The sequence below is a fragment of the Taudactylus pleione genome, unplaced genomic scaffold, assembly GCF_031769625.1.
Source record: "Taudactylus pleione unplaced genomic scaffold, aTauple2 ptg000174l, whole genome shotgun sequence".
NCBI lineage: Eukaryota > Metazoa > Chordata > Amphibia > Anura > Myobatrachidae > Taudactylus > Taudactylus pleione.
The window spans coordinates 8049303-8074228 of record NW_028284576.1 but is presented as its reverse complement, the minus strand read 5'-3'; the positions used below and the strand labels follow the sequence as shown (position 1 = coordinate 8074228).

The 24926-nt window shown below is 40.6% G+C and overlaps 21 non-coding genes across 21 annotated transcripts; all 21 read left to right on the top strand.

The window, feature by feature from the left end:
* Nucleotides 1-322: 322 nt before the first annotated feature.
* TRNAE-CUC (transfer RNA glutamic acid (anticodon CUC)) lies at nucleotides 323-394 on the top strand. Its single transcript has one exon. It is a non-coding gene; the product is annotated as a tRNA-Glu (tRNA).
* A 2923-nt stretch (nucleotides 395-3317) lies between these two features.
* TRNAE-CUC (transfer RNA glutamic acid (anticodon CUC)) lies at nucleotides 3318-3389 on the top strand. Its single transcript has one exon. It is a non-coding gene; the product is annotated as a tRNA-Glu (tRNA).
* Nucleotides 3390-5713: 2324 nt separating this feature from the next.
* Nucleotides 5714-5785, top strand: TRNAE-CUC (transfer RNA glutamic acid (anticodon CUC)). The gene has a single exon. It is a non-coding gene; the product is annotated as a tRNA-Glu (tRNA).
* Nucleotides 5786-6312: 527 nt separating this feature from the next.
* On the top strand, nucleotides 6313-6384 carry TRNAE-CUC (transfer RNA glutamic acid (anticodon CUC)). Its single transcript has one exon. It is a non-coding gene; the product is annotated as a tRNA-Glu (tRNA).
* A 1725-nt stretch (nucleotides 6385-8109) lies between these two features.
* On the top strand, nucleotides 8110-8181 carry TRNAE-CUC (transfer RNA glutamic acid (anticodon CUC)). The gene has a single exon. It is a non-coding gene; the product is annotated as a tRNA-Glu (tRNA).
* Nucleotides 8182-9307: 1126 nt separating this feature from the next.
* TRNAE-CUC (transfer RNA glutamic acid (anticodon CUC)) lies at nucleotides 9308-9379 on the top strand. Its single transcript has one exon. It is a non-coding gene; the product is annotated as a tRNA-Glu (tRNA).
* Nucleotides 9380-9906: 527 nt separating this feature from the next.
* TRNAE-CUC (transfer RNA glutamic acid (anticodon CUC)) lies at nucleotides 9907-9978 on the top strand. Its single transcript has one exon. It is a non-coding gene; the product is annotated as a tRNA-Glu (tRNA).
* A 527-nt stretch (nucleotides 9979-10505) lies between these two features.
* Nucleotides 10506-10577, top strand: TRNAE-CUC (transfer RNA glutamic acid (anticodon CUC)). The gene has a single exon. It is a non-coding gene; the product is annotated as a tRNA-Glu (tRNA).
* A 527-nt stretch (nucleotides 10578-11104) lies between these two features.
* Nucleotides 11105-11176, top strand: TRNAE-CUC (transfer RNA glutamic acid (anticodon CUC)). Its single transcript has one exon. It is a non-coding gene; the product is annotated as a tRNA-Glu (tRNA).
* Nucleotides 11177-12302: 1126 nt separating this feature from the next.
* TRNAE-CUC (transfer RNA glutamic acid (anticodon CUC)) lies at nucleotides 12303-12374 on the top strand. Its single transcript has one exon. It is a non-coding gene; the product is annotated as a tRNA-Glu (tRNA).
* Nucleotides 12375-12901: 527 nt separating this feature from the next.
* Nucleotides 12902-12973, top strand: TRNAE-CUC (transfer RNA glutamic acid (anticodon CUC)). Its single transcript has one exon. It is a non-coding gene; the product is annotated as a tRNA-Glu (tRNA).
* Nucleotides 12974-14416: 1443 nt separating this feature from the next.
* On the top strand, nucleotides 14417-14488 carry TRNAE-CUC (transfer RNA glutamic acid (anticodon CUC)). Its single transcript has one exon. It is a non-coding gene; the product is annotated as a tRNA-Glu (tRNA).
* Nucleotides 14489-16213: 1725 nt separating this feature from the next.
* On the top strand, nucleotides 16214-16285 carry TRNAE-CUC (transfer RNA glutamic acid (anticodon CUC)). The gene has a single exon. It is a non-coding gene; the product is annotated as a tRNA-Glu (tRNA).
* A 1126-nt stretch (nucleotides 16286-17411) lies between these two features.
* TRNAE-CUC (transfer RNA glutamic acid (anticodon CUC)) lies at nucleotides 17412-17483 on the top strand. The gene has a single exon. It is a non-coding gene; the product is annotated as a tRNA-Glu (tRNA).
* Nucleotides 17484-18010: 527 nt separating this feature from the next.
* TRNAE-CUC (transfer RNA glutamic acid (anticodon CUC)) lies at nucleotides 18011-18082 on the top strand. The gene has a single exon. It is a non-coding gene; the product is annotated as a tRNA-Glu (tRNA).
* Nucleotides 18083-18609: 527 nt separating this feature from the next.
* Nucleotides 18610-18681, top strand: TRNAE-CUC (transfer RNA glutamic acid (anticodon CUC)). Its single transcript has one exon. It is a non-coding gene; the product is annotated as a tRNA-Glu (tRNA).
* Nucleotides 18682-19807: 1126 nt separating this feature from the next.
* Nucleotides 19808-19879, top strand: TRNAE-CUC (transfer RNA glutamic acid (anticodon CUC)). Its single transcript has one exon. It is a non-coding gene; the product is annotated as a tRNA-Glu (tRNA).
* Nucleotides 19880-21005: 1126 nt separating this feature from the next.
* On the top strand, nucleotides 21006-21077 carry TRNAE-CUC (transfer RNA glutamic acid (anticodon CUC)). Its single transcript has one exon. It is a non-coding gene; the product is annotated as a tRNA-Glu (tRNA).
* Nucleotides 21078-22802: 1725 nt separating this feature from the next.
* TRNAE-CUC (transfer RNA glutamic acid (anticodon CUC)) lies at nucleotides 22803-22874 on the top strand. Its single transcript has one exon. It is a non-coding gene; the product is annotated as a tRNA-Glu (tRNA).
* A 1126-nt stretch (nucleotides 22875-24000) lies between these two features.
* TRNAE-CUC (transfer RNA glutamic acid (anticodon CUC)) lies at nucleotides 24001-24072 on the top strand. The gene has a single exon. It is a non-coding gene; the product is annotated as a tRNA-Glu (tRNA).
* A 527-nt stretch (nucleotides 24073-24599) lies between these two features.
* Nucleotides 24600-24671, top strand: TRNAE-CUC (transfer RNA glutamic acid (anticodon CUC)). The gene has a single exon. It is a non-coding gene; the product is annotated as a tRNA-Glu (tRNA).
* The last annotated feature ends 255 nt before the right edge of the window (nucleotides 24672-24926 follow it).

Here is a 24926-nt window from a genome sequence, read left to right as displayed (position 1 = left end):
AGTATTTTTTTCATCAGAACCAATTAGACCATATTTGATATCTGAGTCATTAATGTCTTCTTTCTTTAGCACCAGAACAATTTATCATGGAGCCAGGGACTCTCAACGTCTAGCTCCTCAAAATAATTTTTTCGTGCCAGTACTATACATCCATCAGGTAAAGCTGCTGTGTGGTGTAATTTAAGACTGCTATGCACAACCATTTTTACTCTCCTTCCTTCTAAAACTGATTCCTAGTAGCCCACTCCCTCACATTCCATTGCTTTGGACTTCATTCAGGAAACTTCCTTTTCTTTCATGGAGTGTCAAACAAAACCATCCCTCCCTGGTGGTCTAGTGGCTAGGATTCGGCGCTCTCACCGCCGTGGCCCGGGGTCGATTCCCGGTCAGGGAAAGTGAGGTCCTCGGAATGTTTTTGCCAAAAACACCAACCTTTCAAAGAAATGATGCACTTTCAGTTCAGCGCATCATTTCTAATACTTGAGCAACAGTGAGTTGTCAAAACAGACAATGGAAATTGATAACAAAGAGTCAGCTATCTTCCTTTCTTAGTGAATATTTTTCAGTTAGCTACTAAAAGACTTGTGCTCTTGTACAAAAGTATTTTTTTCATCAGAACCAATTAGACCATATTTGATATCTGAGTCATTAATGTCTTCTTTCTTTAGCACCAGAACAATTTATCATGGAGCCAGGGACTCTCAACGTCTAGCTCCTCAAAATAATTTTTTCGTGCCAGTACTATACATCCATCAGGTAAAGCTGCTGTGTGGTGTAATTTAAGACTGCTATGCACAACCATTTTTACTCTCCTTCCTTCTAAAACTGATTCCTAGTAGCCCACTCCCTCACATTCCATTGCTTTGGACTTCATTCAGGAAACTTCCTTTTCTTTCATGGAGTGTCAAACTAAACCATCCCTCCCTGGTGGTCTAGTGGCTAGGATTCGGCGCTCTCACCGCCGCCGCCCGGGTTCGATTCCTGGTCAGGGAAAGTGAGGTCCTCTGAATATTTTTGCCAAAAACACCAACCTTTCAAAGAAATGATGCACTTTCAGTTCAGCGCATCATTTCTAATACTTGAGCAACAGTGAGATGTCAAAACAGGCAATGGAAATTGAAAACAAAGAGTCAGCTATCTTCCTTTCTTAGTGAATATTTTTCAGTTAGCTACTAAAAGACTTGTGCTCTTGTACAAAAGTATTTTTTTCATCAGAACCAATTAGACCATATTTGATATCTGAGTCATTAATGTCTTCTTTCTTTAGCACCAGAACAATTTATCATGGAGCCAGGGACTCTCAACGTCTAGCTCCTCAAAATAATTTTTTCGTGCCAGTACTATACATCCATCAGGTAAAGCTGCTGTGTGGTGTAATTTAAGACTGCTATGCACAACCATTTTTACTCTCTTTCCTTCTAAAACTGATTCCTAGTAGCCCACTCCCTCACATTCCATTGCTTTGGACTTCATTCAGGAAACTTCCTTTTCTTTCATGGAGTGTCAAACAAAACCATCCCTCCCTGGTGGTCTAGTGGCTAGGATTCGGCGCTCTCACCGCCGCGGCCCGGGGTCGATTCCCGGTCAGGGAAAGTGAGGTCCTCGGAATGTTTTTGCCAAAAACACCAACCTTTCAAAGAAATGATGCACTTTCAGTTCAGCGCATCATTTCTAATACTTGAGCAACAGTGAGTTGTCAAAACAGACAATGGAAATTGATAACAAAGAGTCAGCTATCTTCCTTTCTTAGTGAATATTTTTCAGTTAGCTACTAAAAGACTTGTGCTCTTGTACAAAAGTATTTTTTTCATCAGAACCAATTAGACCATATTTGATATCTGAGTCATTAATGTCTTCTTTCTTTAGCACCAGAACAATTTATCATGGAGCCAGGGACTCTCAACGTCTAGCTCCTCAAAATAATTTTTTCGTGCCAGTACTATACATCCATCAGGTAAAGCTGCTGTGTGGTGTAATTTAAGACTGCTATGCACAACCATTTTTACTCTCCTTCCTTCTAAAACTGATTCCTAGTAGCCCACTCCCTCACATTCCATTGCTTTGGACTTCATTCAGGAAACTTCCTTTTCTTTCATGGAGTGTCAAACTAAACCATCCCTCCCTGGTGGTCTAGTGGCTAGGATTCGGCGCTCTCACCGCCGCGGCCCGGGGTCGATTCCCGGTCAGGGAAAGTGAGGTCCTCGGATTGTTTTTGCCAAAAACACCAACCTTTCAAAGAAATGATGCACTTTCAGTTCAGCGCATCATTTCTAATACTTGAGCAACAGTGAGTTGTCAAAACAGACAATGGAAATTGATAACAAAGAGTCAGCTATCTTCCTTTCTTAGTGAATATTTTTCAGTTAGCTACTAAAAGACTTGTGCTCTTGTACAAAAGTATTTTTTTCATCAGAACCAATTAGACCATATTTGATATCTGAGTCATTAATGTCTTCTTTCTTTAGCACCAGAACAATTTATCATGGAGCCAGGGACTCTCAACGTCTAGCTCCTCAAAATAATTTTTTCGTGCCAGTACTATACATCCATCAGGTAAAGCTGCTGTGTGGTGTAATTTAAGACTGCTATGCACAACCATTTTTACTATCCTTCCTTCTAAAACTGATTCCTAGTAGCCCACTCCCTCACATTCCATTGCTTTGGACTTCATTCAGGAAACTTCCTTTTCTTTCATGGAGTGTCAAACTAAACCATCCCTCCCTGGTGGTCTAGTGGCTAGGATTCGGCGCTCTCACCGCCGCGGCCCGGGGTCGATTCCCGGTCAGGGAAAGTGAGGTCCTCGGATTGTTTTTGCCAAAAACACCAACCTTTCAAAGAAATGATGCACTTTCAGTTCAGCGCATCATTTCTAATACTTGAGCAACAGTGAGTTGTCAAAACAGACAATGGAAATTGATAACAAAGAGTCAGCTATCTTCCTTTCTTAGTGAATATTTTTCAGTTAGCTACTAAAAGACTTGTGCTCTTGTACAAAAGTATTTTTTTCATCAGAACCAATTAGACCATATTTGATATCTGAGTCATTAATGTCTTCTTTCTTTAGCACCAGAACAATTTATCATGGAGCCAGGGACTCTCAACGTCTAGCTCCTCAAAATAATTTTTTCGTGCCAGTACTATACATCCATCAGGTAAAGCTGCTGTGTGGTGTAATTTAAGACTGCTATGCACAACCATTTTTACTATCCTTCCTTCTAAAACTGATTCCTAGTAGCCCACTCCCTCACATTCCATTGCTTTGGACTTCATTCAGGAAACTTCCTTTTCTTTCATGGAGTGTCAAACTAAACCATCCCTCCCTGGTGGTCTAGTGGCTAGGATTCGGCGCTCTCACCGCCGCGGCCCGGGTTCGATTCCCGGTCAGGGAAAGTGAGGTCTTCTGAATATTTTTGCCAAAAACACCAACCTTTCAAAGAAATGATGCACTTTCAGTTCAGCGCATCACTTCTAATACTTGAGCAACAGTGAGTTGTCAAAACAGACAATGGAAATTGATAACAAAGAGTCAGCTATCTTCCTTTCTTAGTGAATATTTTTCAGTTAGCTACTAAAAGACTTGTGCTCTTGTACAAAAGTATTTTTTTCATCAGAACCAATTAGACCATATTTGATATCTGAGTCATTAATGTCTTCTTTCTTTAGCACCAGAACAATTTATCATGGAGCCAGGGACTCTCAACGTCTAGCTCCTCAAAATAATTTTTTCGTGCCAGTACTATACATCCATCAGGTAAAGCTGCTGTGTGGTGTAATTTAAGACTGCTATGCACAACCATTTTTACTCTCCTTCCTTCTAAAACTGATTCCTAGTAGCCCACTCCCTCACATTCCATTGCTTTGGACTTCATTCAGGAAACTTCCTTTTCTTTCATGGAGTGTCAAACTAAACCATCCCTCCCTGGTGGTATAGTGGCTAGGATTCGGCGCTCTCACCGCCGCGGCCTGGGTTCGATTCCCGGTCAGGGAAAGTGAGGTCCTCTGAATATTTTTGCCAAAAACACCAACCTTTCAAAGAAATGATGCACTTTCAGTTCAGCGCATCATTTCTAATACTTGAGCAACAGTGAGTTGTCAAAACAGACAATGGAAATTGATAACAAAGAGTCAGCTATCTTCCTTTCTTAGTGAATATTTTTCAGTTAGCTACTAAAAGACTTGTGCTCTTGTACAAAAGTATTTTTTTCATCAGAACCAATTAGACCATATTTGATATCTGAGTCATTAATGTCTTCTTTCTTTAGCACCAGAACAATTTATCATGGAGCCAGGGACTCTCAACGTCTAGCTCCTCAAAATAATTTTTTCGTGCCAGTACTATACATCCATCAGGTAAAGCTGCTGTGTGGTGTAATTTAAGACTGCTATGCACAACCATTTTTACTCTCCTTCCTTCTAAAACTGATTCCTAGTAGCCCACTCCCTCACATTCCATTGCTTTGGACTTCATTCAGGAAACTTCCTTTTCTTTCATGGAGTGTCAAACTAAACCATCCCTCCCTGGTGGTATAGTGGCTAGGATTCGGCGCTCTCACCGCCGCGGCCTGGGTTCGATTCCCGGTCAGGGAAAGTGAGGTCCTCTGAATATTTTTGCCAAAAACACCAACCTTTCAAAGAAATGATGCACTTTCAGTTCAGCGCATCATTTCTAATACTTGAGCAACAGTGAGTTGTCAAAACAGACAATGGAAATTGATAACAAAGAGTCAGCTATCTTCCTTTCTTAGTGAATATTTTTCAGTTAGCTACTAAAAGACTTGTGCTCTTGTACAAAAGTATTTTTTTCATCAGAACCAATTAGACCATATTTGATATCTGAGTCATTAATGTCTTCTTTCTTTAGCACCAGAACAATTTATCATGGAGCCAGGGACTCTCAACGTCTAGCTCCTCAAAATAATTTTTTCGTGCCAGTACTATACATCCATCAGGTAAAGCTGCTGTGTGGTGTAATTTAAGACTGCTATGCACAACCATTTTTACTATCCTTCATTCTAAAACTGATTCCTAGTAGCCCACTCCCTCACATTCCATTGCTTTGGACTTCATTCAGGAAACTTCCTTTTCTTTCATGGAGTGTCAAACTAAACCATCCCTCCCTGGTGGTCTAGTGGCTAGGATTCGGCGCTCTCACCGCCGCGGCCTGGGTTCGATTCCCGGTGAGGGAAAGTGAAGTCCTCGGAATATTTTTGCCAAAAACACCAACCTTTCAAAGAAATGATGCACTTTCAGTTCAGCGCATCATTTCTAATACTTGAGCAACAGTGAGTTGTCAAAACAGACAATGGAAATTGATAACAAAGAGTCAGCTATCTTCCTTTCTTAGTGAATATTTTTCAGTTAGCTACTAAAAGACTTGTGCTCTTGTACAAAAGTATTTTTTTCATCAGAACCAATTAGACCATATTTGATATCTGAGTCATTAATGTCTTCTTTCTTTAGCACCAGAACAATTTATCATGGAGCCAGGGACTCTCAACGTCTAGCTCCTCAAAATAATTTTTTCGTGCCAGTACTATACATCCATCAGGTAAAGCTGCTGTGTGGTGTAATTTAAGACTGCTATGCACAACCATTTTTACTATCCTTCATTCTAAAACTGATTCCTAGTAGCCCACTCCCTCACATTCCATTGCTTTGGACTTCATTCAGGAAACTTCCTTTTCTTTCATGGAGTGTCAAACTAAACCATCCCTCCCTGGTGGTCTAGTGGCTAGGATTCGGCGCTCTCACCGCCGCGGCCCGGGTTCGATTCCCGGTCAGGGAAAGTGAGGTCTTCTGAATATTTTTGCCAAAAACACCAACCTTTCAAAGAAATGATGCACTTTCAGTTCAGCGCATCACTTCTAATACTTGAGCAACAGTGAGTTGTCAAAACAGACAATGGAAATTGATAACAAAGAGTCAGCTATCTTCCTTTCTTAGTGAATATTTTTCAGTTAGCTACTAAAAGACTTGTGCTCTTGTACAAAAGTATTTTTTTCATCAGAACCAATTAGACCATATTTGATATCTGAGTCATTAATGTCTTCTTTCTTTAGCACCAGAACAATTTATCATGGAGCCAGGGACTCTCAACGTCTAGCTCCTCAAAATAATTTTTTCGTGCCAGTACTATACATCCATCAGGTAAAGCTGCTGTGTGGTGTAATTTAAGACTGCTATGCACAACCATTTTTACTATCCTTCATTCTAAAACTGATTCCTAGTAGCCCACTCCCTCACATTCCATTGCTTTGGACTTCATTCAGGAAACTTCCTTTTCTTTCATGGAGTGTCAAACTAAACCATCCCTCCCTGGTGGTCTAGTGGCTAGGATTCGGCGCTCTCACCGCCGCGGCCCGGGTTCGATTCCCGGTCAGGGAAAGTGAGGTCTTCTGAATATTTTTGCCAAAAACACCAACCTTTCAAAGAAATGATGCACTTTCAGTTCAGCGCATCACTTCTAATACTTGAGCAACAGTGAGTTGTCAAAACAGACAATGGAAATTGATAACAAAGAGTCAGCTATCTTCCTTTCTTAGTGAATATTTTTCAGTTAGCTACTAAAAGACTTGTGCTCTTGTACAAAAGTATTTTTTTCATCAGAACCAATTAGACCATATTTGATATCTGAGTCATTAATGTCTTCTTTCTTTAGCACCAGAACAATTTATCATGGAGCCAGGGACTCTCAACGTCTAGCTCCTCAAAATAATTTTTTCGTGCCAGTACTATACATCCATCAGGTAAAGCTGCTGTGTGGTGTAATTTAAGACTGCTATGCACAACCATTTTTACTCTCCTTCCTTCTAAAACTGATTCCTAGTAGCCCACTCCCTCACATTCCATTGCTTTGGACTTCATTCAGGAAACTTCCTTTTCTTTCATGGAGTGTCAAACTAAACCATCCCTCCCTGGTGGTATAGTGGCTAGGATTCGGCGCTCTCACCGCCGCGGCCTGGGTTCGATTCCCGGTCAGGGAAAGTGAGGTCCTCTGAATATTTTTGCCAAAAACACCAACCTTTCAAAGAAATGATGCACTTTCAGTTCAGCGCATCATTTCTAATACTTGAGCAACAGTGAGTTGTCAAAACAGACAATGGAAATTGATAACAAAGAGTCAGCTATCTTCCTTTCTTAGTGAATATTTTTCAGTTAGCTACTAAAAGACTTGTGCTCTTGTACAAAAGTATTTTTTTCATCAGAACCAATTAGACCATATTTGATATCTGAGTCATTAATGTCTTCTTTCTTTAGCACCAGAACAATTTATCATGGAGCCAGGGACTCTCAACGTCTAGCTCCTCAAAATAATTTTTTCGTGCCAGTACTATACATCCATCAGGTAAAGCTGCTGTGTGGTGTAATTTAAGACTGCTATGCACAACCATTTTTACTATCCTTCATTCTAAAACTGATTCCTAGTAGCCCACTCCCTCACATTCCATTGCTTTGGACTTCATTCAGGAAACTTCCTTTTCTTTCATGGAGTGTCAAACTAAACCATCCCTCCCTGGTGGTCTAGTGGCTAGGATTCGGCGCTCTCACCGCCGCGGCCTGGGTTCGATTCCCGGTGAGGGAAAGTGAAGTCCTCGGAATATTTTTGCCAAAAACACCAACCTTTCAAAGAAATGATGCACTTTCAGTTCAGCGCATCATTTCTAATACTTGAGCAACAGTGAGTTGTCAAAACAGACAATGGAAATTGATAACAAAGAGTCAGCTATCTTCCTTTCTTAGTGAATATTTTTCAGTTAGCTACTAAAAGACTTGTGCTCTTGTACAAAAGTATTTTTTTCATCAGAACCAATTAGACCATATTTGATATCTGAGTCATTAATGTCTTCTTTCTTTAGCACCAGAACAATTTATCATGGAGCCAGGGACTCTCAACGTCTAGCTCCTCAAAATAATTTTTTCGTGCCAGTACTATACATCCATCAGGTAAAGCTGCTGTGTGGTGTAATTTAAGACTGCTATGCACAACCATTTTTACTATCCTTCATTCTAAAACTGATTCCTAGTAGCCCACTCCCTCACATTCCATTGCTTTGGACTTCATTCAGGAAACTTCCTTTTCTTTCATGGAGTGTCAAACTAAACCATCCCTCCCTGGTGGTCTAGTGGCTAGGATTCGGCGCTCTCACCGCCGCGGCCCGGGTTCGATTCCCGGTCAGGGAAAGTGAGGTCTTCTGAATATTTTTGCCAAAAACACCAACCTTTCAAAGAAATGATGCACTTTCAGTTCAGCGCATCACTTCTAATACTTGAGCAACAGTGAGTTGTCAAAACAGACAATGGAAATTGATAACAAAGAGTCAGCTATCTTCCTTTCTTAGTGAATATTTTTCAGTTAGCTACTAAAAGACTTGTGCTCTTGTACAAAAGTATTTTTTTCATCAGAACCAATTAGACCATATTTGATATCTGAGTCATTAATGTCTTCTTTCTTTAGCACCAGAACAATTTATCATGGAGCCAGGGACTCTCAACGTCTAGCTCCTCAAAATAATTTTTTCGTGCCAGTACTATACATCCATCAGGTAAAGCTGCTGTGTGGTGTAATTTAAGACTGCTATGCACAACCATTTTTACTCTCCTTCCTTCTAAAACTGATTCCTAGTAGCCCACTCCCTCACATTCCATTGCTTTGGACTTCATTCAGGAAACTTCCTTTTCTTTCATGGAGTGTCAAACTAAACCATCCCTCCCTGGTGGTATAGTGGCTAGGATTCGGCGCTCTCACCGCCGCGGCCTGGGTTCGATTCCCGGTCAGGGAAAGTGAGGTCCTCTGAATATTTTTGCCAAAAACACCAACCTTTCAAAGAAATGATGCACTTTCAGTTCAGCGCATCATTTCTAATACTTGAGCAACAGTGAGTTGTCAAAACAGACAATGGAAATTGATAACAAAGAGTCAGCTATCTTCCTTTCTTAGTGAATATTTTTCAGTTAGCTACTAAAAGACTTGTGCTCTTGTACAAAAGTATTTTTTTCATCAGAACCAATTAGACCATATTTGATATCTGAGTCATTAATGTCTTCTTTCTTTAGCACCAGAACAATTTATCATGGAGCCAGGGACTCTCAACGTCTAGCTCCTCAAAATAATTTTTTCGTGCCAGTACTATACATCCATCAGGTAAAGCTGCTGTGTGGTGTAATTTAAGACTGCTATGCACAACCATTTTTACTATCCTTCATTCTAAAACTGATTCCTAGTAGCCCACTCCCTCACATTCCATTGCTTTGGACTTCATTCAGGAAACTTCCTTTTCTTTCATGGAGTGTCAAACTAAACCATCCCTCCCTGGTGGTCTAGTGGCTAGGATTCGGCGCTCTCACCGCCGCGGCCCGGGTTCGATTCCCGGTGAGGGAAAGTGAAGTCCTCGGAATATTTTTGCCAAAAACACCAACCTTTCAAAGAAATGATGCACTTTCAGTTCAGCGCATCATTTCTAATACTTGAGCAACAGTGAGTTGTCAAAACAGACAATGGAAATTGATAACAAAGAGTCAGCTATCTTCCTTTCTTAGTGAATATTTTTCAGTTAGCTACTAAAAGACTTGTGCTCTTGTACAAAAGTATTTTTTTCATCAGAACCAATTAGACCATATTTGATATCTGAGTCATTAATGTCTTCTTTCTTTAGCACCAGAACAATTTATCATGGAGCCAGGGACTCTCAACGTCTAGCTCCTCAAAATAATTTTTTCGTGCCAGTACTATACATCCATCAGGTAAAGCTGCTGTGTGGTGTAATTTAAGACTGCTATGCACAACCATTTTTACTATCCTTCCTTCTAAAACTGATTCCTAGTAGCCCACTCCCTCACATTCCATTGCTTTGGACTTCATTCAGGAAACTTCCTTTTCTTTCATGGAGTGTCAAACTAAACCATCCCTCCCTGGTTGTCTAGTGGCTAGGATTCGGCGCTCTCACCGCCGCGGCCCGGGTTCGATTCCCGGTCAGGGAAAGTGAGGTCCTCTGAATATTTTTGCCAAAAACACCAACCTTTCAAAGAAATGATGCACTTTCAGTTCAGCGCATCACTTCTAATACTTGAGCAACAGTGAGTTGTCAAAACAGACAATGGAAATTGATAACAAAGAGTCAGCTATCTTCCTTTCTTAGTGAATATTTTTCAGTTAGCTACTAAAAGACTTGTGCTCTTGTACAAAAGTATTTTTTTCATCAGAACCAATTAGACCATATTTGATATCTGAGTCATTAATGTCTTCTTTCTTTAGCACCAGAACAATTTATCATGGAGCCAGGGACTCTCAACGTCTAGCTCCTCAAAATAATTTTTTCGTGCCAGTACTATACATCCATCAGGTAAAGCTGCTGTGTGGTGTAATTTAAGACTGCTATGCACAACCATTTTTACTATCCTTCATTCTAAAACTGATTCCTAGTAGCCCACTCCCTCACATTCCATTGCTTTGGACTTCATTCAGGAAACTTCCTTTTCTTTCATGGAGTGTCAAACTAAACCATCCCTCCCTGGTGGTCTAGTGGCTAGGATTCGGCGCTCTCACCGCCGCGGCCCGGGTTCGATTCCCGGTGAGGGAAAGTGAAGTCCTCGGAATATTTTTGCCAAAAACACCAACCTTTCAAAGAAATGATGCACTTTCAGTTCAGCGCATCATTTCTAATACTTGAGCAACAGTGAGTTGTCAAAACAGACAATGGAAATTGATAACAAAGAGTCAGCTATCTTCCTTTCTTAGTGAATATTTTTCAGTTAGCTACTAAAAGACTTGTGCTCTTGTACAAAAGTATTTTTTTCATCAGAACCAATTAGACCATATTTGATATCTGAGTCATTAATGTCTTCTTTCTTTAGCACCAGAACAATTTATCATGGAGCCAGGGACTCTCAACGTCTAGCTCCTCAAAATAATTTTTTCGTGCCAGTACTATACATCCATCAGGTAAAGCTGCTGTGTGGTGTAATTTAAGACTGCTATGCACAACCATTTTTACTATCCTTCCTTCTAAAACTGATTCCTAGTAGCCCACTCCCTCACATTCCATTGCTTTGGACTTCATTCAGGAAACTTCCTTTTCTTTCATGGAGTGTCAAACTAAACCATCCCTCCCTGGTGGTCTAGTGGCTAGGATTCGGCGCTCTCACCGCCGCGGCCCGGGTTCGATTCCCGGTCAGGGAAAGTGAGGTCCTCTGAATATTTTTGCCAAAAACACCAACCTTTCAAAGAAATGATGCACTTTCAGTTCAGCGCATCACTTCTAATACTTGAGCAACAGTGAGTTGTCAAAACAGACAATGGAAATTGATAACAAAGAGTCAGCTATCTTCCTTTCTTAGTGAATATTTTTCAGTTAGCTACTAAAAGACTTGTGCTCTTGTACAAAAGTATTTTTTTCATCAGAACCAATTAGACCATATTTGATATCTGAGTCATTAATGTCTTCTTTCTTTAGCACCAGAACAATTTATCATGGAGCCAGGGACTCTCAACGTCTAGCTCCTCAAAATAATTTTTTCGTGCCAGTACTATACATCCATCAGGTAAAGCTGCTGTGTGGTGTAATTTAAGACTGCTATGCACAACCATTTTTACTCTCCTTCCTTCTAAAACTGATTCCTAGTAGCCCACTCCCTCACATTCCATTGCTTTGGACTTCATTCAGGAAACTTCCTTTTCTTTCATGAAGTGTCAAACTAAACCATCCCTCCCTGGTGGTATAGTGGCTAGGATTCGGCGCTCTCACCGCCGCGGCCTGGGTTCGATTCCCGGTCAGGGAAAGTGAGGTCCTCTGAATATTTTTGCCAAAAACACCAACCTTTCAAAGAAATGATGCACTTTCAGTTCAGCGCATCATTTCTAATACTTGAGCAACAGTGAGTTGTCAAAACAGACAATGGAAATTGATAACAAAGAGTCAGCTATCTTCCTTTCTTAGTGAATATTTTTCAGTTAGCTACTAAAAGACTTGTGCTCTTGTACAAAAGTATTTTTTTCATCAGAACCAATTAGACCATATTTGATATCTGAGTCATTAATGTCTTCTTTCTTTAGCACCAGAACAATTTATCATGGAGCCAGGGACTCTCAACGTCTAGCTCCTCAAAATAATTTTTTCGTGCCAGTACTATACATCCATCAGGTAAAGCTGCTGTGTGGTGTAATTTAAGACTGCTATGCACAACCATTTTTACTATCCTTCCTTCTAAAACTGATTCCTAGTAGCCCACTCCCTCACATTCCATTGCTTTGGACTTCATTCAGGAAACTTCCTTTTCTTTCATGGAGTGTCAAACTAAACCATCCCTCCCTGGTGGTCTAGTGGCTAGGATTTGGCGCTCTCACCGCCGCGGCCCGGGTTCGATTCCCGGTCAGGGAAAGTGAGGTCCTCTGAATATTTTTGCCAAAAACACCAACCTTTCAAAGAAATGATGCACTTTCAGTTCAGCGCATCACTTCTAATACTTGAGCAACAGTGAGTTGTCAAAACAGACAATGGAAATTGATAACAAAGAGTCAGCTATCTTCCTTTCTTAGTGAATATTTTTCAGTTAGCTACTAAAAGACTTGTGCTCTTGTACAAAAGTATTTTTTTCATCAGAACCAATTAGACCATATTTGATATCTGAGTCATTAATGTCTTCTTTCTTTAGCACCAGAACAATTTATCATGGAGCCAGGGACTCTCAACGTCTAGCTCCTCAAAATAATTTTTTCGTGCCAGTACTATACATCCATCAGGTAAAGCTGCTGTGTGGTGTAATTTAAGACTGCTATGCACAACCATTTTTACTATCCTTCCTTCTAAAACTGATTCCTAGTAGCCCACTCCCTCACATTCCATTGCTTTGGACTTCATTCAGGAAACTTCCTTTTCTTTCATGGAGTGTCAAACTAAACCATCCCTCCCTGGTGGTCTAGTGGCTAGGATTCGGCGCTCTCACCGCCGCGGCCCGGGTTCGATTCCCGGTCAGGGAAAGTGAGGTCCTCTGAATATTTTTGCCAAAAACACCAACCTTTCAAAGAAATGATGCACTTTCAGTTCAGCGCATCACTTCTAATACTTGAGCAACAGTGAGTTGTCAAAACAGACAATGGAAATTGATAACAAAGAGTCAGCTATCTTCCTTTCTTAGTGAATATTTTTCAGTTAGCTACTAAAAGACTTGTGCTCTTGTACAAAAGTATTTTTTTTGACATGGAGTGTCAAACTAAACCATCCCTCCCTGGTGGTCTACTAGCTAGGATTCGGCGCTCTCACCGCCGCGGCCCGGGTTCGATTCCCGGTCAGGGAAAGTGAGGTCCTTGGAATATTTTTGCCAAAAACACCAACCTTTCAAAGAAATGATGCACTTTCAGTTCAGCGCATTATTTCTAATACTTGAGCAACAGTGAGTTGTCAAAACAGACAATGGAAATTGATAACAAAGAGTCAGCTATCTTCCTTTCTTAGTGAATATTTTTCAGTTAGCTACTAAAAGACTTGTGCTCTTGTACAAAAGTATTTTTTTCATCAGAACCAATTAGACCATATTTGATATCTGAGTCATTAATGTCTTCTTTCTTTAGCACCAGAACAATTTATCATGGAGCCAGGGACTCTCAACGTCTAGCTCCTCAAAATAATTTTTTCGTGCCAGTACTATACATCCATCAGGTAAAGCTGCTGTGTGGTGTAATTTAAGACTGCTATGCACAACCATTTTTACTCTCCTTCCTTCTAAAACTGATTCCTAGTAGCCCACTCTCTCACATTCCTTTGCTTTGGACTTCATTCAGGAAACTTCCTTTTCTTTCATGGAGTGTCAAACTAAACCATCCCTCCCTGGTGGTCTAGTGGCTAGGATTCGGCGCTCTCACCGCCGCGGCCCGGTTTCGATTCCCAGTCAGGGAAAGTGAGCTCCTCGGAATATTTTTGCCAAAAACACCAACCTTTCAAAGAAATGATGCACTTTCAGTTCAGCGCATCATTTCTAATACTTGAGCAACAGTGAGTTGTCAAAACAGACAATGGAAATTGATAACAAAGAGTCAGCTATCTTCCTTTCTTAGTGAATATTTTTCAGTTAGCTACTAAAAGACTTGTGCTCTTGTACAAAAGTATTTTTTTCATCAGAACCAATTAGACCATATTTGATATCTGAGTCATTAATGTCTTCTTTCTTTAGCACCAGAACAATTTATCATGGAGCCAGGGACTCTCAATGTCTAGCTCCTCAAAATAATTTTTTCGTGCCAGTACTATACATCCATCAGGTAAAGCTGCTGTGTGGTGTAATTTAAGACTGCTATGCACAACCATTTTTACTCTCCTTCATTCTAAAACTGATTCCTAGTAGCCCACTCCCTCACATTCCATTGCTTTGGACTTCATTCAGGAAACTTCCTTTTCTTTCATGGAGTGTCAAACTAAGCCATCCCTCCCTGGTGGTCTAGTGGCTAGGATTCGGCGCTCTCACCGCCGCGGCCCGGGTTCGATTCCCGGTCAGGGAAAGTGAGGTCCTCGGAATATTTTTGCCAAAAACACCAACCTTTCAAAGAAATGATGCACTTTCAGTTCAGCGCATCATTTCTAATACTTGAGCAACAGTGAGTTGTCAAAACAGACAATGGAAATTGATAACAAAGAGTCAGCTATCTTCCTTTCTTAGTGAATATTTTTCAGTTAGCTACTAAAAGACTTGTGCTCTTGTACAAAAGTATTTTTTTCATCAGAACCAATTAGACCATATTTGATATCTGAGTCATTAATGTCTTCTTTCTTTAGCACCAGAACAATTTATCATGGAGCCAGGGACTCTCAACGTCTAGCTCCTCAAAATAATTTTTTCGTGCCAGTACTATACATCCATCAGGTAAAGCTGCTGTGTGGTGTAATTTAAGACTGCTATGCACAACCATTTTTACTCTCCTTCATTCTAAAACTGATTCCTAGTAGCCCACTCCCTCACATTCCATTGCTTTGGTCTTCATTCAGGAAACTTCCTTTTCTTTCATGGAGTGTCAAACAAAACCATCCCTCCCTGGTGGTCTAGTGGCTAGGATTCGGCGCTCTCACCGCCGCGGCCCGGGTTCGATTCCTGGTCGGGGAAAGTGAGGTCCTCGGAATATTTTTGCCAAAAACACCAACCTTTCAAAGAAATGATGCACTTTCAGTTCAGCGCATCATTTCTAATACTTGAGCAACAGTGAGTTGTCAAAACAGACAATGGAAATTGATAACAAAGAGTCAGCTATCTTCCTTTCTTAGTGAATATTTTTCAGTTAGCTACTAAAAGACTTGTGCTCTTGTACAAAAGTATTTTTTTCATCAGAACCAATTAGACCATATTTGATATCTGAGTCATTAATGTCTTCTTTCTTTAGCACCAGAACAATTTATCATGGAGCCAGGGACTCTCAACGTCTAGCTCCTCAAAATAATTTTTTCGTGCCAGTACTATACATCCATCAGGTAAAGCTGCTGTGTGGTGTAATTTAAGACTGCTATGCACAACCATTTTTACTCTCCTTCCTTCTAAAACTGATTCCTAGTAGCCCACTCTCTCACATTCCTTTGCTTTGGACTTCATTCAGGAAACTTCCTTTTCTTTCATGGAGTGTCAAACTAAACCATCCCTCCCTGGTGGTCTAGTGGCTAGGATTCGGCGCTCTCACCGCCGCGGCCCGGTTTCGATTCCCAGTCAGGGAAAGTGAGGTCCTCGGAATATTTTTGCCAAAAACACCAACCTTTCAAAGAAATGATGCACTTTCAGTTCAGCGCATCATTTCTAATACTTGAGCAACAGTGAGTTGTCAAAACAGACAATGGAAATTGATAACAAAGAGTCAGCTATCTTCCTTTCTTAGTGAATATTTTTCAGTTAGCTACTAAAAGACTTGTGCTCTTGTACAAAAGTATTTTTTTCATCAGAACCAATTAGACCATATTTGATATCTGAGTCATTAATGTCTTCTTTCTTTAGCACCAGAACAATTTATCATGGAGCCAGGGACTCTCAACGTCTAGCTCCTCAAAATAATTTTTTCGTGCCAGTACTATACATCCATCAGGTAAAGCTGCTGTGTGGTGTAATTTAAGACTGCTATGCACAACCATTTTTACTCTCCTTCATTCTAAAACTGATTCCTAGTAGCCCACTCCCTCACATTCCATTGCTTTGAACTTCATTCAGGAAACTTCCTTTTCTTTCATGGAGTGTCAAACTAAGCCATCCCTCCCTGGTGGTCTAGTGGCTAGGATTCGGCGCTCTCACCGCCGCGGCCTGGGTTCGATTCCCGGTCAGGGAAAGTGAGGTCCTCGGAATATTTTTGCCAAAAACACCAACCTTTCAAAGAAATGATGCACTTTCAGTTCAGCGCATCATTTCTAATACTTGAGCAACAGTGAGTTGTCAAAACAGACAATGGAAATTGATAACAAAGAGTCAGCTATCTTCCTTTCTTAGTGAATATTTTTCAGTTAGCTACTAAAAGACTTGTGCTCTTGTACCAAAGTATTTTTTTCATCGGAACCAATTAGACCATATTTGATATCTGAGTCATTAATGTCTTCTTTCTTTAGCACCAGAACAATTTATCATGGAGCCAGGGACTCTCAACGTCTAGCTCCTCAAAATAATTTTTTCGTGCCAGTACTATACATCCATCAGGTAAAGCTGCTGTGTGGTGTAATTTAAGACTGCTATGCACAACCATTTTTACTCTCCTTCCTTCTAAAACTGATTCCTAGTAGCCCACTCTCTCACATTCCTTTGCTTTGGACTTCATTCAGGAAACTTCCTTTTCTTTCATGGAGTGTCAAACTAAACCATCCCTCCCTGGTGGTCTAGTGGCTAGGATTCGGCGCTCTCACCGCCGCGGCCCGGTTTCGATTCCCAGTCAGGGAAAGTGAGGTCCTCGGAATATTTTTGCCAAAAACACCAACCTTTCAAAGAAATGATGCACTTTCAGTTCAGCGCATCATTTCTAATACTTGAGCAACAGTGAGTTGTCAAAACAGACAATGGAAATTGATAACAAAGAGTCAGCTATCTTCCTTTCTTAGTGAATATTTTTCAGTTAGCTACTAAAAGACTTGTGCTCTTGTACAAAAGTATTTTTTTCATCAGAACCAATTAGACCATATTTGATATCTGAGTCATTAATGTCTTCTTTCTTTAGCACCAGAACAATTTATCATGGAGCCAGGGACTCTCAACGTCTAGCTCCTCAAAATAATTTTTTCGTGCCAGTACTATACATCCATCAGGTAAAGCTGCTGTGTGGTGTAATTTAAGACTGCTATGCACAACCATTTTTACTCTCCTTCATTCTAAAACTGATTCCTAGTAGCCCACTCCCTCACATTCCATTGCTTTGGACTTCATTCAGGAAACTTCCTTTTCTTTCATGGAGTGTCAAACTAAGCCATCCCTCCCTGGTGGTCTAGTGGCTAGGATTCGGCGCTCTCACCGCCGCGGCCTGGGTTCGATTCCCGGTCAGGGAAAGTGAGGTCCTCGGAATATTTTTGCCAAAAACACCAACCTTTCAAAGAAATGATGCACTTTCAGTTCAGCGCATCATTTCTAATACTTGAGCAACAGTGAGTTGTCAAAACAGACAATGGAAATTGATAACAAAGAGTCAGCTATCTTCCTTTCTTAGTGAATATTTTTCAGTTAGCTACTAAAAGACTTGTGCTCTTGTACCAAAGTATTTTTTTCATCGGAACCAATTAGACCATATTTGATATCTGAGTCATTAATGTCTTCTTTCTTTAGCACCAGAACAATTTATCATGGAGCCAGGGACTCTCAACGTCTAGCTCCTCAAAATAATTTTTTCGTGCCAGTACTATACATCCATCAGGTAAAGCTGCTGTGTGGTGTAATTTAAGACTGCTATGCACAACCATTTTTACTCTCCTTCCTTCTAAAACTGATTCCTAGTAGCCCACTCCCTCACATTCCATTGCTTTGGACTTCATTCAGGAAACTTCCTTTTCTTTCATGGAGTGTCAAACTAAGCCATCCCTCCCTGGTGGTCTAGTGGCTAGGATTCGGCGCTCTCACCGCCGCGGCCTGGGTTCGATTCCCGGTCAGGGAAAGTGAGGTCCTCGGAATATTTTTGCCAAAAACACCAACCTTTCAAAGAAATGATGCACTTTCAGTTCAGCGCATCATTTCTAATACTTGAGCAACAGTGAGTTGTCAAAACAGACAATGGAAATTGATAACAAAGAGTCAGCTATCTTCCTTTCTTAGTGAATATTTTTCAGTTAGCTACTAAAAGACTTGTGCTCTTGTACAAAAGTATTTTTTTCATCAGAACCAATTAGACCATATTTGATATCTGAGTCATTAATGTCTTCTTTCTTTAGCACCAGAACAATTTATCATGGAGCCAGGGACTCTCAACGTCTAGCTCCTCAAAATAATTTTTTCGTGCCAGTACTATACATCCATCAGGTAAAGCTGCTGTGTGGTGTAATTTAAGACTGCTGTGCACAACCATTTTTACTCTCCTTCCTTCTAAAACTGATTCCTAGTAGCCCACTCCCTCACATTCCATTGCTTTGGACTTCATTCAGGAAACTTCCTTTTCTTTCATGGAGTTTCAAACTAAACCATCCCTCCCTGGTGGTCTAGTGGCTAGGATTCGGCGCTCTCACCGCCGCGGCCCGGGTTCGATTCCCGGTCAGGGAAAGTGAGGTCCTCGGAATATTTTTGCCAAAAACACCAACCTTTCAAAGAAATGATGCACTTTCAGTTCAGCGCATCATTTCTAATACTTGAGCAACAGTGAGTTGTCAAAACAGACAATGGAAATTGATAACAAAGAGTCAGCTATCTTCCTTTCTTAGTGAATATTTTTCAGTTAGCTACTAAAAGACTTGTGCTCTTGTACCAAAGTATTTTTTTCATCAGAACCAATTAGACCATATTTGATATCTGAGTCATTAATGTCTTCTTTCTTTAGCACCAGAACAATTTATCATGGAGCCAGGGACTTTCAACGTCTAGCTCCTCAAAATAATTTTTTCGTGCCAGTACTATACATCCATCAGGTAAAGCTGCTGTGTGGTGTAATTTAAGACTGCTATGCACAACCATTTTTACTCTCCTTCATTCTAAAACTGATTCCTAGTAGCCCACTCCCTCACATTCCATTGCTTTGGACTTCATTCAGGAAACTTCCTTTTCTTTCATGGAGTGTCAAACAAAACCATCCCTCCCTGGTGGTCTAGTGGCTAGGATTCGGCGCTCTCACCGCCGCGGCCCAGGGTCGATTCTCGGTCAGGGAAAGTGAGGTCCTCGGAATATTTTTGCCAAAAACACCAACCTTTCAAAGAAATGATGCACTTTCAGTTCAGCGCATCATTTCTAATAGTTGAGCAACAGTGAGTTGTCAAAACAGACAATGGAAATTGATAACAAAGAGTCAGCTATCTTCCTTTCTTAGTGAATATTTTTCAGTTAGCTACTAAAAGACTTGTGCTCTTGTACAAAAGTATTTTTTTCATCAGAACCAATTAGACCATATTTGATATCTGAGTCATTAATGTCTTCTTTCTTTAGCACCAGAACAATTTATCATGGAGCCAGGGACTCTCAACGTCTAGCTCCTCAAAATAATTTTTTCGTGCCAGTACTATACATCCATCAGGTAAAGCTGCTGTGTGGTGTAATTTAAGACTGCTATGCACAACCATTTTTACTCTCCTTCATTCTAAAACTGATTCCTAGTAGCCCACTCCCTCACATTCCATTGCTTTGGACTTCATTCAGGAAACTTCCTTTTCTTTCATGGAGTGTCAAACTAAGCCATCCCTCCCTGGTGGTCTAGTGGCTAGGATTCGGCGCTCTCACCGCCGCGGCCCGGGTTCGATTCCCGGTCAGGGAAAGTGAGGTCCTCGGAATATTTTTGCCAAAAACACCAACCTTTCAAAGAAATGATGCACTTTCAGTTCAGCGCATCATTTCTAATACTTGAGCAACAGTGAGTTGTCAAAACAGACAATGGAAATTGATAACAAAGAGTCAGCTATCTTCCTTTCTTAGTGAATATTTTTCAGTTAGCTACTAAAAGACTTGTGCTCTTGTACAAAAGTATTTTTTTCATCAGAACCAATTAGACCATATTTGATATCTGAGTCATTAATGTCTTCTTTCTTTAGCACCAGAACAATTTATCATGGAGCCAGGGACTTTCAACGTCTAGCTCCTCAAAATAATTTTTTCGTGCCAGTACTATACATCCATCAGGTAAAGCTGCTGTGTGGTGTAATTTAAGACTGCTATGCACAACCATTTTTACTCTCCTTCATTCTAAAACTGATTCCTAGTAGCCCACTCCCTCACATTCCATTGCTTTGGACTTCATTCAGGAAACTTCCTTTTCTTTCATGGAGTGTCAAACAAAATCATCCCTCCCTGGTGGTCTAGTGGCTAGGATTCGGCGCTCTCACCGCCGCGGCCCGGGGTCGATTCTCGGTCAGGGAAAGTGAGGTCCTCGGAATATTTTTGCCAAAAACACCAACCTTTCAAAGAAATGATGCACTTTCAGTTCAGCGCATCATTTCTAATAGTTGAGCAACAGTGAGTTGTCAAAACAGACAATGGAAATTGATAACAAAGAGTCAGCTATCTTCCTTTCTTAGTGAATATTTTTCAGTTAGCTACTAAAAGACTTGTGCTCTTGTACAAAAGTATTTTTTTCATCAGAACCAATTAGACCATATTTGATATCTGAGTCATTAATGTCTTCTTTCTTTAGCACCAGAACAATTTATCATGGAGCCAGGGACTCTCAACGTCTAGCTCCTCAAAATAATTTTTTCGTGCCAGTACTATACATCCATCAGGTAAAGCTGCTGTGTGGTGTAATTTAAGACTGCTATGCACAACCATTTTTACTCTCCTTCATTCTAAAACTGATTCCTAGTAGCCCACTCCCTCACATTCCATTGCTTTGGACTTCATTCAGGAAACTTCCTTTTCTTTCATGGAGTGTCAAACTAAGCCATCCCTCCCTGGTGGTCTAGTGGCTAGGATTCGGCGCTCTCACCGCCGCGGCCCGGGTTCGATTCCCGGTCAGGGAAAGTGAGGTCCTCGGAATATTTTTGCCAAAAACACCAACCTTTCAAAGAAATGATGCACTTTCAGTTCAGCGCATCATTTCTAATACTTGAGCAACAGTGAGTTGTCAAAACAGACAATGGAAATTGATAACAAAGAGTCAGCTATCTTCCTTTCTTAGTGAATATTTTTCAGTTAGCTACTAAAAGACTTGTGCTCTTGTACAAAAGTATTTTTTTCATCAGAACCAATTAGACCATATTTGATATCTGAGTCATTAATGTCTTCTTTCTTTAGCACCAGAACAATTTATCATGGAGCCAGGGACTCTCAACGTCTAGCTCCTCAAAATAATTTTTTCGTGCCAGTACTATACATCCATCAGGTAAAGCTGCTGTGTGGTGTAATTTAAGACTGCTATGCACAACCATTTTTACTCTCCTTCATTCTAAAACTGATTCCTAGTAGCCCACTCCCTCACATTCCATTGCTTTGGACTTCATTCAGGAAACTTCCTTTTCTTTCATGGAGTGTCAAACAAAACCATCCCTCCCTGGTGGTCTAGTGGCTAGGATTCGGCGCTCTCACCGCCGCGGCCCGGGTTCGATTCCTGGTCGGGGAAAGTGAGGTCCTCGGAATATTTTTGCCAAAAACACCAACCTTTCAAAGAAATGATGCACTTTCAGTTCAGCGCATCATTTCTAATACTTGAGCAACAGTGAGTTGTCAAAACAGACAATGGAAATTGATAACAAAGAGTCAGCTATCTTCCTTTCTTAGTGAATATTTTTCAGTTAGCTACTAAAAGACTTGTGCTCTTGTACAAAAGTATTTTTTTCATCAGAACCAATTAGACCATATTTGATATCTGAGTCATTAATGTCTTCTTTCTTTAGCACCAGAACAATTTATCATGGAGCCAGGGACTCTCAACGTCTAGCTCCTCAAAATAATTTTTTCGTGCCAGTACTATACATCCATCAGGTAAAGCTGCTGTGTGGTGTAATTTAAGACTGCTATGCACAACCATTTTTACTCTCCTTCCTTCTAAAACTGATTCCTAGTAGCCCACTCTCTCACATTCCTTTGCTTTGGACTTCATTCAGGAAACTTCCTTTTCTTTCATGGAGTGTCAAACTAAACCATCCCTCCCTGGTGGTCTAGTGGCTAGGATTCGGCGCTCTCACCGCCGCGGCCCGGTTTCGATTCCCAGTCAGGGAAAGTGAGGTCCTCGGAATATTTTTGCCAAAAACACCAACCTTTCAAAGAAATGATGCACTTTCAGTTCAGCGCATCATTTCTAATACTTGAGCAACAGTGAGTTGTCAAAACAGACAATGGAAATTGATAACAAAGAGTCAGCTATCTTCCTTTCTTAGTGAATATTTTTCAGTTAGCTACTAAAAGACTTGTGCTCTTGTACAAAAGTATTTTTTTCATCAGAACCAATTAGACCATATTTGATATCTGAGTCATTAATGTCTTCTTTCTTTAGCACCAGAACAATTTATCATGGAGCCAGGGACTCTCAACGTCTAGCTCCTCAAAATAATTTTTTCGTGCCAGTACTATACATCCATCAGGTAAAGCTGCTGTGTGGTGTAATTTAAGACTGCTATGCACAACCATTTTTACTCTCCTTCATTCTAAAACTGATTCCTAGTAGCCCACTCCCTCACATTCCATTGCTTTGGACTTCATTCAGGAAACTTCCTTTTCTTTCATGGAGTGTCAAACTAAGCCATCCCTCCCTGGTGGTCTAGTGGCTAGGATTCGGCGCTCTCACCGCCGCGGCCTGGGTTCGATTCCCGGTCAGGGAAAGTGAGGTCCTCGGAATATTTTTGCCAAAAACACCAACCTTTCAAAGAAATGATGCACTTTCAGTTCAGCGCATCATTTCTAATACTTGAGCAACAGTGAGTTGTCAAAACAGACAATGGAAATTGATAACAAAGAGTCAGCTATCTTCCTTTCTTAGTGAATATTTTTCAGTTAGCTACTAAAAGACTTGTGCTCTTGTACCAAAGTATTTTTTTCATCGGAACCAATTAGACCATATTTGATATCTGAGTCATTAATGTCTTCTTTCTTTAGCACCAGAACAATTTATCATGGAGCCAGGGACTCTCAACGTCTAGCTCCTCAAAATAATTTTTTCGTGCCAGTACTATACATCCATCAGGTAAAGCTGCTGTGTGGTGTAATTTAAGACTGCTATGCACAACCATTTTTACTCTCCTTCCTTCTAAAACTGATTCCTAGTAGCCCACTCTCTCACATTCCTTTGCTTTGGACTTCATTCAGGAAACTTCCTTTTCTTTCATGGAGTGTCAAACTAAACCATCCCTCCCTGGTGGTCTAGTGGCTAGGATTCGGCGCTCTCACCGCCGCGGCCCGGTTTCGATTCCCAGTCAGGGAAAGTGAGGTCCTCGGAATATTTTTGCCAAAAACACCAACCTTTCAAAGAAATGATGCACTTTCAGTTCAGCGCATCATTTCTAATACTTGAGCAACAGTGAGTTGTCAAAACAGACAATGGAAATTGATAACAAAGAGTCAGCTATCTTCCTTTCTTAGTGAATATTTTTCAGTTAGCTACTAAAAGACTTGTGCTCTTGTACAAAAGTATTTTTTTCATCAGAACCAATTAGACCATATTTGATATCTGAGTCATTAATGTCTTCTTTCTTTAGCACCAGAACAATTTATCATGGAGCCAGGGACTCTCAACGTCTAGCTCCTCAAAATAATTTTTTCGTGCCAGTACTATACATCCATCAGGTAAAGCTGCTGTGTGGTGTAATTTAAGACTGCTATGCACAACCATTTTTACTCTCCTTCATTCTAAAACTGATTCCTAGTAGCCCACTCCCTCACATTCCATTGCTTTGGACTTCATTCAGGAAACTTCCTTTTCTTTCATGGAGTGTCAAACTAAGCCATCCCTCCCTGGTGGTCTAGTGGCTAGGATTCGGCGCTCTCACCGCCGCGGCCTGGGTTCGATTCCCGGTCAGGGAAAGTGAGGTCCTCGGAATATTTTTGCCAAAAACACCAACCTTTCAAAGAAATGATGCACTTTCAGTTCAGCGCATCATTTCTAATACTTGAGCAACAGTGAGTTGTCAAAACAGACAATGGAAATTGATAACAAAGAGTCAGCTATCTTCCTTTCTTAGTGAATATTTTTCAGTTAGCTACTAAAAGACTTGTGCTCTTGTACCAAAGTATTTTTTTCATCGGAACCAATTAGACCATATTTGATATCTGAGTCATTAATGTCTTCTTTCTTTAGCACCAGAACAATTTATCATGGAGCCAGGGACTCTCAACGTCTAGCTCCTCAAAATAATTTTTTCGTGCCAGTACTATACATCCATCAGGTAAAGCTGCTGTGTGGTGTAATTTAAGACTGCTATGCACAACCATTTTTACTCTCCTTCCTTCTAAAACTGATTCCTAGTAGCCCACTCCCTCACATTCCATTGCTTTGGACTTCATTCAGGAAACTTCCTTTTCTTTCATGGAGTGTCAAACTAAGCCATCCCTCCCTGGTGGTCTAGTGGCTAGGATTAGGCGCTCTCACCGCCGCGGCCTGGGTTCGATTCCCGGTCAGGGAAAGTGAGGTCCTCGGAATATTTTTGCCAAAAACACCAACCTTTCAAAGAAATGATGCACTTTCAGTTCAGCGCATCATTTCTAATACTTGAGCAACAGTGAGTTGTCAAAACAGACAATGGAAATTGATAACAAAGAGTCAGCTATCTTCCTTTCTTAGTGAATATTTTTCAGTTAGCTACTAAAAGACTTGTGCTCTTGTACAAAAGTATTTTTTTCATCAGAACCAATTAGACCATATTTGATATCTGAGTCAT